At 34.9% G+C, this 13,065-nt stretch overlaps 1 long non-coding RNA gene across 2 annotated transcripts; it reads left to right on the top strand.

Moving 5' to 3' along the window:
• Positions 1–1,353: 1,353 nt before the first annotated feature.
• LOC110866257 lies at positions 1,354–4,481 on the top strand. 2 transcript variants are annotated; one of them, XR_004863335.1, is made up of 6 exons: positions 1,354–1,752; positions 1,833–1,923; positions 1,986–2,323; positions 3,007–3,874; positions 4,084–4,137; positions 4,218–4,481. It is a non-coding gene; the product is annotated as an uncharacterized LOC110866257 (long non-coding RNA). The 2 variants fall into 2 exon arrangements; XR_002551274.2 differs by having other exon boundaries at positions 1,357–1,752; positions 2,250–2,323.
• The last annotated feature ends 8,584 nt before the right edge of the window (positions 4,482–13,065 follow it).

The raw sequence follows: 13,065 nt of genomic DNA, 5'->3' as shown, positions 1-13,065 counted from the left end.
ATTTTGTTTGAAGTTCTTGATTAGACGGCTACTGCATGGCAGTGATTTATGTTTTCCAATGTGTTTGTTGACTTCCGAAAATGCCCTTCACTGGTACTAATGGCAGGACTTTCATTTCTTTTTAATTTTATTCATACCAAAATAATCATAGCCATTGATCAAGTATGATGTAAGCTAATCAATGGTTCACAATGGGTTTCCATAGTTTTCTTAAAAAGATAGAGTTTCTTATATAGCCAAGCCCTATACATATATATATATATATTTATATATATATATATATCTATATATCTATAGGATTAGGTTCAAACGTGAACAAAATCCCAAGAGTGAACTGCGTGAACTTATCTGGGCCTTTGATTTTTATGATCTTGAGATTAAAGTGAGTGGCATGATGGTAATTATTTGGTTAATTTTTTCCATTTAATTAAATACAAAAAGGGTATATGTGTAATTTTCATTTTGCATTGATTGCATAAATCCCGTTGCATATTATGGAAACAATTTAGTTTCCTGATTTTAAAATTGTTTCCATGTGTATAATCAGACAAATGAGTACGTTATGCGTTTCACGAACCTACCCATATCAGTACATATGTGTACACCTTATATAATGATCATTTTTTTCAAATTCAATCACATGCTCATGTTCACATAAAACCTGAGATAACATAAAGTATGACACACGTAGGAGTACACATGTCTATTTCGTGCAACTGAATGTGTAAACACATGTGTACACCGTACAAGCAGGATTTGATTGTTACACACATTATATAATGATCTTTTATTATGTAGCTAATTACACATATGTACGATACCGAGTACACATGTGTACTGTTATATTTATATCCAAGTACACATGTGTATACCGTTGTAATATGAAGGTTACGTGGATCTTAAAAATCAAAATTTGAATTCTGGTGATGAGATCTGAAATAAAAATTAAAATTGAAATTTGGTGATTTGTTGTTTGTTTTGATAATTATCTTATTAATAAATAAAACATAATGTGGATAATGAATTTAAATTAGGAAAGATGTAACTTAATTCAAATATTAAAATAATGATTTAAATCTAATTTTTTTATATAATTACAATCCTACCCTTAACAACTAAAAAGAAAATCAAGGATCCAGATTTGTTCACGCAGTTCACTCTTGGGAGGTTGTTCACGCTGGAACCCTACCCTATATCTATATATAACTATATAAAGCATCTCCCATGTACATAAAGGTAATTTTCATCCTATTTTTTAAGATGGCATAGCAAAAGCCAAAACAAATTCCTATATTTTTACACTTTCCTTTCTTTTCTACCCTTTTAAAAAACACGAATTAAGGTCATGACTAAAAGACCTAATTTTATACCATTCTTTCCCTTCCTACATTCAATGAACTTGTACACTGTGCATTACGAACTTGTGTGTTCCCTTTCATCGGTCATCGATACTAGACGTTATTTATCCTTCACCCTTTCAATTTCCCTTCTCCCTAATATACATTCATTGAATGTAAGGCAGCCAAATCGAATGTCCTTCCATTTTCCATCTGCAGTCTTCAACGATGGAGAGGGAAACAGATGTGAGAGTAGGGGAGAATTCCACCGGTCACCACCGTTGATTGAATATATATCGGTTGACAAGTTCTGGGTCTTGTTCTGCTTTTTCACAGCTTTCAATTTGCGTTTTTAACCCTAAGGAATAAAGAAAACAGGGGTCACACGTATCATACGAGTCAAGAACTGCAATGGGTATGCGGTTTTCTGTTTCATAATCCTCTTCTTGTTGATTAGTTTGTGATTTTTTGACGATTTGATTCATATTTTCTTAGAAACCACCTGTAGGAGTTACTCTCGAAACATGGAAGACGAATATTAAATGTTTATCCGTCACATGAACCCGCCACGAGGGTAACGAATCAGGTAAAAACACTACAATCATCTAGGCACACACCCTTCAATTTGACAATTTCATCATGTTTTAGGCATAGAAGACCCTGATCAATGGCATGCCCACAAGGTGTTTGTGTTATTGCCTGAAAGAAACCGATTGTTTGATTTAGTGTTTTATTGAAACAAGTGGACCGAGCTAACAAGCATGGCATTCTTTGGGAAGTTGTGAAAGTGCTCACTGATCTAAACTTCATTGTTATAAAACACACATTATTGTTAAAGAATTGTTTTATTTACTACTATCATTTGTTTTATTTTGATGATTATGAATTTATTTATATTTCACCGAATAGCAGAGATGTTTTACAACACCGGTCACCATCACGACTCTTCCTCTTCCAATTCATCCTCTCATAACGTCGACTGTTAGGTATCTCTTTTCTACTTCACCATAATTTGTTCAATTTTATCAATTAGTTGTATGTTTTGGATTTTAAACCTGACTGAGCCTCTATTTATGGTTTTAGGTTAATCAGTTATACTTTTTGAAGTTTTTATTTGGTGGTGATGCTTGTTTTGGTTATTTTCTCTTTTCATTCTCTCTTGGTTGGTTCATCTTTTTTTTTTTCAACTACAAGATTGGTTAAGATTGGCTGATTGTGTTTTACTTAGGGTTCTAGATCAGGAGTGAATTATTTCTTGTTATTTATCATTGATAGAATGCATTAGAATGTTTTGATTTTATACACAAATTGGTACATCTATCGAGGGTTGAATAACTGAATGCATTTACAACCTTCAGAAATTGTGATTGTCTAGCTTGTGCTTCTCATTTTTAGTTACTAATTCATAACCCTGGGGGTGTTCCCTACTTATGGAGTCATTAATAGATTGATAAGCTAGCTGTGTTGCAACATTATGCCTAGAAAATCTTGATATAGCTAGCCATTTAGGTTGCACTTGAGGTTGATGATGTTCTAATATGATCCTGCAACTTATATTTTTGTAAGAAATTATTGGAGTCTTAACTACCAAGCTGTCTATATATTCCAGTTGACCGTTTATATACAGCACTAGCTAATTTTATTGAGTCATTTATTGGTTGATTTTTAGGTTCAAGTGGGCGGATCACCAAAAAATAAGGTTGTGGATCACCAAAAATAAGGTTGAGACGAAGTTAGGCAAAGGTGTACCTCCTCAGATATGTGCAGGTCATCGTGTTTTTGGTAACTGATATCAGGTCCCGGAGCCATGGAGGTTAATAATTTCTTTATCAAGCAATTGAGTTAAGATGCTACAATAATATCGTTTTTTCTTTTCTGAAATCGGATTTTAGCCTACTTATTTTCCATATTGTTTTTGTAACAGGCTGGCAGCTATGGTTCTCCACGTATACATATATTTGAATAATTATAATTACTAATTATAATATTATGAAAAATAGTTAAATTATATATAATAATTATAGTTTATATAAAAAATTATAATTAATAAACAAGCCAAACTTGAGTAGAGCTCGAACTTGAAAAATTATCTACGACTTGAGCTCGAGTTTTCATAAGTTAAAACGAGCTCTATACTCGTTTGAAGTAGACTATTATCAGTGCTCATATTCATCTCATCATCAGGTATGATAGATTAGCTGTGAGCAAATTAGTTACCAGCTAAACAAGGGGTACAGTGCGTTAACCTTTTGTTCAATGGTTGTTGATTCGTTACACCAGTCAGGCATTGTTATTCTTATCATTCAATATATTTTTTTAAACTAAGGTACAGGTTGGCTAAGTTCTTACTCACTGTCATTTGTGTGATACATTTTATAGGCTAATCAGAGAATCAAGTATGAATAATCAAAGTGGGGACCGCTCATTTTTTGACTATCTAGAAGGTTGTCTCCGCCACAAAGAAGAGATGTTATATTTGAAGCCACAAAGCAGAGATGTTATATTTGAAGCGGCCAGGGCAATAACGGAACTAAAAGGTGTTATAAACATAAAGATTCCTTTGTCTAATATGCTTGTTAGATCAATTTTCCCAGCCTCTATAATTCAACAAACTTCACTACTTCTTACATATACATACATTGATAGTATTTGTTATAAATGTTATAATGTTTTTAACAAAGGGTTGCTCTTATAATATATCAATTAATTTGCTAACGTTGATCTTTGTTTTTGATCTATATGACAGGTAACAGAATATTCTAAATAAAAGAATCCTTGATTCCTCTTGGTGACAACTCAGGTAATGTTACCATTCATAAGCAAATGGGTCAAACAACAACTTTTACCAAGATTTCAGTTTACTTTCTTTTACTATTTCAGGCTCTTCAAGCATCTCACTTAAGGATGACATTTCCGGTTGGGTTTATTTAGTTGGCTCTTATAGTATATCATTTGTTTTCAGTCTGGTTAGTCAAAGGTCTCTAACATTCTTGTTATTGATTTCTGTACTAATATATGTATGCACATGTTTTAGTATTACACACCGTTCAGGTGTAAATAATAGAATATCTAATGGCATTGATGGCAGCAGTTAAAAACTTACCCCACCGTGAAGTGCGGGTGATTTTATATATATACACAACTTACATATGATTGTTTTATCATTTTAAGATTTGAATTATATTCTTGCCTTGTACTGTCGACTCCGCCGCAACGCGCGGGTTTCCCTCTAGAGTTCATTGCTTCGGAAATAGAGTAGGCAAATACAAGTCATAACGAAAATACTTTATATGAAATATTAATTGCAGCAACTTGATGAACATTCACTATTACATACTTCAAATGTTAATTTTTTTCTTATTTTGCTAAATGTTTTTTTTAATTTTAATGATTTATATAGATTTATTTGAGTTTGCATATATATATATATATATATATATATATATATATATATATATATATTTAGGGTAGGGTTCCAGCGTGAACAACCTCCCAAGAATGAACTGCGTGAACAGATATGGACCCTTGATTTCCTTTTTAGTTGTTAAGGGTAGGATTGTAATTATATAAAAAATTAGATTTAAATCATTATTTTAATAATTGAATTAAGTTACATTTTCCTAATTTAAATTCATTATCCACATTATGTTTATTTATTAATAAGATAATTATCAAAACAAACAACAAATCACCATATTTCAATTTTAATTTTTATATCAGATTTCATCACCAGAATTCAAATTTTGATTTTTAATATCCACGTAACCTTCATATTTCAACGGTATACACATGTGTACTTGGATATAAATAGAACAGTACACATGTGTACTCAGCATCGTACATATGTGTAGAGTAATTCACAGGTATACATCAACATTCAATACAAAAAAAAATTCCGAGATACGCATGTGTACATCGCATTAAAAAGAGGGCAAAATCAGAATACACATGTGTACATCGCATTTAAACAAATAATTATTTTAATAATTGAATTAAGTTACATCTTTCCTAATCCTTGATTTGATTTATGAGAGATTTACGCAATCAATTTAAGAGGATAATTGATTACTTGATTTGTGAGAGATTTATGCAATCAATTTAAGATTGAAATTACACATATACCCTTTTTGTATTTAATTAAATGGAAAAAATTAACCAAATAATTACTATCATGCCACTCGCTTTAATCTCAAGATCATAAAAATCAAGGGCGTAGATCAGTTCACGCAGTTCACTCTTGGGATTTTGTTCACGTTTGAACCTAATCCTATATATATAAACACCATGAGTTGTTTGGGGGTCTATTCATTAAGTAAAGGAAATATAAATTGACTATATGTATATCTGGTTAAATTGTAATTTATTAAATATAGATTACATATGGTATTACTTAAATTATTAAATTCACACATTGAATGCAACTTTTATATTAAGTATTTTTTTCTGATAGTTTTTTTATAAAAGAATAGATTAAATTTAAGATTCCATAAAATATAAGTTAGAGAACTACTAATATGAATAAATCACTAATTAATAATTATTTAATAAATTGGGAGTCATCCAATGAAATAAAAGTGAGAAACAAGTAAATGTTCAAAAAACACCACTTTGGTAAATAGTTTTCTAGCAACATCATTTTGGTAAATATTTTATTCAACAACACTAGTTTGAGAAAAAACTCTGAAAGTAACACACTAACTGTATTTCTATACTAATAAATAAAAATAGGAGTACACTTGGTTGCCCATCTCCTCCTCCTTTCTATTTTAGACTATTTAGATGTCTCTAATTAGTTGACACGCACTACAAGAAAGGAACACCTTTAGCGGCGACACCATTAGCGGCGACATGCCACGTATCGCCGCTATTGGTCGATCCACGTAACGGAGTATGAAACCAAACCCCAGCCGTTGATCATTATCCTGATCTAACGGTTGGGGATGTAAGTATGTATGTGGGTATGTAAGTGTATGAATGAATGTGTGTATGTAGGTGTATGTTAGTATGTTGGTGAAAAATGTGTATGTTAGTATGTATGTTTGTATAAAGTATACAAATGTGTATGTAAGTATTTATAAATTTTGTGGTTTGGGTCAAAATGTGTGTTTGTGTATGTAGGTGTATGTAAGCATGTATGTGGGTATGTAAGTCTATGAATAAAGTATGTGTTAATGTGCATACATTATGTTTAAGTTTTATGATTTCTATGTTTATGGTCATGTTTGTAATTTATATATGGAGTCTGACTAAAAGAAAAGTTATTGTAATTTATATTAATTTGTATTTGATAAACACTTGTTGAAATATTTATTTGAATTTGAGTTACACTTGTTGTACTTTCCCTAAATTTCTATTAGATACACATGCTCTAACATTTGTAACTTTTTAGGGATTATGTTTTCGAAATTGCTTATATTCGCATATCTGATGGTGGATGTAGCCCCATGGGGACATGGGGGTGACGGCGCTGGTGATCCACCGCCTCATGGTGGTTATTTTAGTGGCACGCATGAGACTGATGGTAAGTCTTTTACTAAATTATTTTGTAGTCCTTATATTTTATATATTATAAATGTTGTTACTAATTATTTTTGTTTTAATTGCAGCGGTTCCCACGAAGAGGGTTAGGGGGAAAGCCAAAAATGAGAAACTACGGCGTCTGGTAAAGCCGGGGGGGGGGGGGGGGAGGAGGGGGTTCGTATCGCTTACGTTTGACAGACAGGTCACGTATACCCCCGTTGGTAAAACAAGAGATATGTTTTCAAGGGAGGCCGACCTGTAGATGTGGCGGACCATCCCGTTCGATAAAATTGGATGGGATAACGTTTCACCACCGCACAAGGATGCCATCATGAACCATTTACGGGTAAATAAGTTATATGCATAAAATTTTAACAAATATTTAAGCACATGCAAATGCGCCGTTACCATACATGTGCGAAATCGCTGGCGTAAATGGGTCTTTAAACGGCTGCAAACGCGCCGTTAAAGGGCTGCGAAATCGCTGTCGTTTGCGACTGCGTTTGTCACACCCCCAAAATACCACCTAAGGAGTGTCCCTGTTAGGCGTGAGATAAACCACTAACGAGCCACTAATCATATTGAACCAAGCACAAGTTGTCAAATAAGGTCATCATTTATTAATGAAAAGTGCCATCAATAAGTTTAAATGAAAACCAACATGTTCAGCAGAAGCATATAAAGGAAATCATAGTTTAACTGTTCAAATCAAATGTATAAAATCAATAAGTCAATCATATGGAACCCTCCAGTCGACCCATGACCACTCCAGCTACTCCAGACAGCAAGTTCCTGATTCCAAGATACCTAACGTCCTGCGAGAATGCAACAAGTGTATCAGACAACGCTGGTGAGTTCATAGTTTTACGAAAACGTTGGTTACTAGGTGTTTAGTTAATCCATTGAAATTAAATCCGAAAGTAATGTTGATAATATCTCGATACTGAACAAGACGGCTCCTGCTGTATGTTTTGCCCTTTCCCCAGTGCTCCTATCAAAGCACTGGGCCCGACTGGGCAATTAGTTCACAACCGTCCTCCCCGGTACGGCGTGAGGGTGCCAAACCTAAGTAGCGCTACCAACTAATACCCCGTTACCTCCCCGGTAACAAAAGATGGGACTTAAAAGATAGAGAGTGAGAATATTATCCAACATCCCAGTTTTACCCAAAAGATTTATCCCTCCCAGGGATACCCACTGACTGTCCCAACCACCGGGATGCATGCTCAAAGTAGTGAACTCACCTGTGATTTGCTCGGTAGGATTAATTACTTGTTTAACAGAATGATCAATCGAATCCTATGATAGTTGCACATAACAGTCAGTTCGTATACAAGCTCAGTGTGTATCGTTTCATATGTATTCATCGAACAATGCATACCAGCAATACAAGTAGTGGGGTTCATCATCCCGTACACTTGTCTAATTAACTAACCATGTTGTATGACAATCTCCTTAACTAATTACAGCTCGATAAACACCTAGTTCAAACAATTTACTGGCCAAACTAAAACAAGTCCCACCCATTTAAACCGGGTCCAATCGAATGAACTCATCACTTGGGCCACTCGGCCCAAACACAGCCTGGGTTGGATCGGGTGCGGCCCAACATGTACTAGCTTGCGGTTTAGTGGACAGCCCACCCGAGTCCGGCCCAACAATTATACCCGATAGTTGCAAATTAAAGAGTCCACCCATTCCCTAACTAGCAACATATATGAATATATGTACACAAGATCCCATCTATTCAGTTCCTTCTTTACTAATTAATAGCCATTAACAATAGTTCACTACAAGGTCTGATTTTAACTCTCACATTCCTTGTTACCAGACAAAATCATGGCCATTATCATCTCAATTAATGAATTAACATAGTACTAGTGGCCATTCCTGACAACATTGATAGGATCACATGGTATTCCAATCATTACTAAAATATCTCTATGCTTTGATTTGATCAACACATGGGCCGCCATATCCCTATTCAAGTTATCCACTTTTATTCAGCCACATACATTAAATTCTATTGGCCTTTAAAACCGATTAGCATCAACATGGATTAGGATACACATCAAAATCATCATATAAAGTCTTAGTTTGTAATCAACATTCATACCATCGTAATCATACTGTTTCTAGCGACACTTTAAATCATGATTCTTCTTTTACTAATAACATATTGATCAACAATTATATTTTCAGCCAAGTGTATCAAGAATCAACTCTAGATATCAATATTATACTAATCAGATTTATTATGGCCAGCTCCGATTTCATGCAACCCTTATCACTATGTCACCCTAATTAATCAACAACATTCTACCAACTCAATCATTATCAAACGAAGTCTGATGTCATACGCACATTAACACAAATCAACATATAGCTTCCTCACTTAAAACATCAAAGAATGCAAACCAAAACGATGATGAGCGTACTAACCGGAGAAGTGTAGGGTGTAAGCTAGAACGGAAGAAGGATAGCCTGAGAGGAGAAGAGGGCAGCCGTAAATACTTGGGAGAGAAGGGAACAAAAGTAGGTTTGTTATGGCTATGATTTGTGAGATATGGGAATCATGTACAAGGTCGTATGTATATGCGCACACCTATGTGGGTCGACCCAGCTTGGGCTCAACGGGTTTTGGGCCAAGAATTTACGGGTGGAGTGGGAGTTTTTAACTTACCACATAACTTTACCCAAACTTATGATTATTAAGTTCATAAAAAAATACACAATCAAAACATACAATCGCATATAACATCGTGAAACGAAATAATACGAGGTTAAAGGTCACGAGGTTAGATGGCACTTACCCTTGAAAGTTCGGGTTGTCACATCATCCCCAACTTGAAAGAAATTTCGTCTCGAAATTTGACAAGTAAGCACAGAAGAGTGAAGCAATAAAAACAAGCGATAGAAACTCTAATTAAACTATATGCAATACTACACAAATAATAATCACAAATAATAATCAAGCATTACACGCAATCACTAAGCATCCAGATAACGGCATAGACACCACGTAACCTAAATTGTAAAAACAGGATTGCGAGGTCAGTTCCCCAACTCGAAATTCGCCAATGATATCGAAAGTTAGTCCCACCGTTAGAACAATCGAGGATAACAGACTTCACCTAATCTTTGCGTTCTCACTGGAACTTCTGTCCATGTCGTGAGTTCCAAAGAATTCTCACGATAAATTCGACTGTGTTAACAGTGGGTGTCTCAACAAGGATACCACTAGTGTTGCGTCGAACATACGCTTCTTTAGGTTCGAAACATAAATGACATCGTGTACGTTATCGAATTCTTCAGGTAGCTCGAGTTTGTAGGTTACGCTACCGATTCTTCCCAGACTCTTGAATGGTCCATCGTGACGTCAATTAAGCTCGCCATGCTTCCCCAGCATTCCACACCCTCCCAAGGTGAGACTTTCAACACGATACGATCGCCTACAACGATCTTCCAGCGTTTCTCAAGTTTATAAGCTTTCCTGACGGTCACGCATTTCTGCCAATCGACTCCCGCTCCAACAACCTTCCCAAGAGTTTCGAGTACCAGTCCTGGGCCAGTAATTAAGTTGTCAACCATCTCACTCTAACAAGAAGGTTGGCATGATTATCTATGTAGTGTCTCCATAGAGCTATCAGGTTACCAAAATGATAGTTGCTGCAGTAGTACTCAACCATAGGTAAGAGTCCTTCCAATTTGCACCAAAGCCAGTCACACACATGCTCGCAGCATGTCTTCGAGCGCCAGGAGAGTTTGTTTTCTCTGATCATTTGTCCAACGGCGATAAGCAATGCTTGTGACAACCCTCACTAAACCAGGTATCCGTACGATTTAATTAACTATTAATTATTGCTTAATTACTGTGCTTAACTGAAATACTGATGAACTGCTACTTGACTGTTGATACTTGTACATATCTGCATCATACCTTGATTTCCGTCACTACATTATTTACTTACTGAACTCTAGTGACAAACATGATGCACAAAAGCACAGTAGCATTTGAACGGATAACCTATTGAACATGCTGATAAAGCCAGCATCAGGCAGACACTGCCTCTAAAGGCCTGTAAGAGCCAGAAATATTTTACTACACCCATAGTGTGTGTAGGGATACAAGGGTTGTATAACTGCGTCTCTAGGATTAAGATATAATGATTGGATGTGCCTAAAACGTACTCTAAGCACAAAACACAACACTTTTATCAACATACTAGCTTCTAGCTAACTAATAAAGTGCCAAAACATGAGGAAATATTCCTGACACTTTTGGAAATAAGATGTGTCACTAAAAATATCATTTACGACGCTTAAAAGATTACTTAAGCACTGTAACGGATTACTATCCAACCGAACAACCGGACTATACCCGGAACATAAAAACATTGCCAGAAATATTATTGGCCTTTTTCTGAGCCAGTTAGGGTCCCTGATTACCCTAACACTCGCTATATAACGCATCATACAACTAACGGAGTTAACCCCTAAAGTTAACCTACTTAACGTAACTAAGTCCTAACTAAACAATTGAAATCGAACCATAGGACCCCCCCCCCCCTTGGGCCGGTTCTATCCCCATGTAACCAAGAGAGTACAATTGTGATTATTAAATTGATTTATGTTGGATATCAAGGTGACATAGGAACCATTGGATCAAGAACATGACTTTGTCTATAAATACCTTCACATAACACATGAGATTACACGCACTTAATCACTCAACACACTCTACTCTCTCTTGCTCTTCCCACTCTCGGCCGAACATCCATCCATCCATCTACCCACTTTCGAGCTTTGATCAATCCATTCCAAGTATATACAAGCTTCACGGGTCACGTATCGGGAGTCTTGGAGCAAACGGAAGCGGAAGGACCTTTCTACTTAGCTTTTATCCACCTCATTTTCGCCTAGATTCTTCCCTAGCCCCGAGCTAGAGGTATAATGTTTAAAACTCACTCTCGTTAATATGATTTATAACGGTTAAAATGCGAAAACCCATCTTTTGAATCTTTAAAGTTCACTAAAACTTGAATTTTGTTGGATAAAAGATCATGACTTGTGTAAAAGTTGTAGAGTTTGAATATGTTGATTATTGAGGCCCGATCTACGTTGTGGTGGCTCTGATCATCGTTTAACCCGACTTTGTTAAGATCATAGATCTTGACATAAGCTTGTTTCTATCGGTACAAGGGTTAAAAGGTGAAACTCTACCACACGGAAGACATGAACTTGTGTAAAAGTATTTTGACTTGTAAAATAGTATTTAAAACTAGCGGATCTACGCATGTACAAGTGGTATATTCGTAGAACCAAGTGTCGAGAAAATCATGTTTTATAAAAGTCGGATGACACACTAACAAATATGACTTTTACAAACTACAAGTGTATAAACACTTGTGAAACGAAAGATTCGACAAAATATCAATCTTTGAGAAAGATGACAGGAAGTTGTAAAGGATGATTTGTTCTAAAAACGGGGTTTTTACAAGACTAAACTATTTTATACATAGATCCACTAAATATAAGGAGATCTACACAATAGTTTACAGAAAAACTACAAGTTCATGTAATAATGCGATTTTACATACTTGTCGGCTAGTTTGATGTGTTGAAAATTAGTTTGATGTGTTGGAAATTGATTGGTTGATTTAAAGAAGTGTTGAAGTGATTTTGTAAAAGAAAATGATACGCTTGAAAGCGTGGCCACCTCCAGTTACAGGGGAAACTCTGGCGAAATTTTTCTAAAATCTAACACTTAGAATCATTTACAAGTGTTAAACTATTTTTGACATATTTTCAAAAATAATTCGCCATGACTTTATTTACAAATATTCGGAGGTGGGATTTTCACAAAAACTAAACGTGATAAATATATATTCGGTAAATATATTTTTCACCACACTGTTTATGATTATTTTGTGAAAATATATAAATATTATTTTTAGAGTAAAAATAATATTTACAAACGTTGACGAACCCAAAATAATACAAACGCTTACACGACAAACATATAAGTTACAACGGTGATTACTATTACCACTTAATCGTTAAAACGTAACTTACGCATTATGCGGAAATACTCATAAACGCGTATTTTGTCAACGTATTATTTTGGAAAATATTATGTGAAGAGAAAATATAATATTTTTGAGAAAAATATTTATATTTTGGAATGAGAAGTAAAAATATATTAAGT

The sequence above is a fragment of the Helianthus annuus genome, chromosome 7, assembly GCF_002127325.2.
Source record: "Helianthus annuus cultivar XRQ/B chromosome 7, HanXRQr2.0-SUNRISE, whole genome shotgun sequence".
NCBI classification, from domain to species: Eukaryota; Viridiplantae; Streptophyta; class Magnoliopsida; order Asterales; family Asteraceae; genus Helianthus; species Helianthus annuus.
This window is presented reverse-complemented; position numbering and strand designations above follow the sequence as displayed.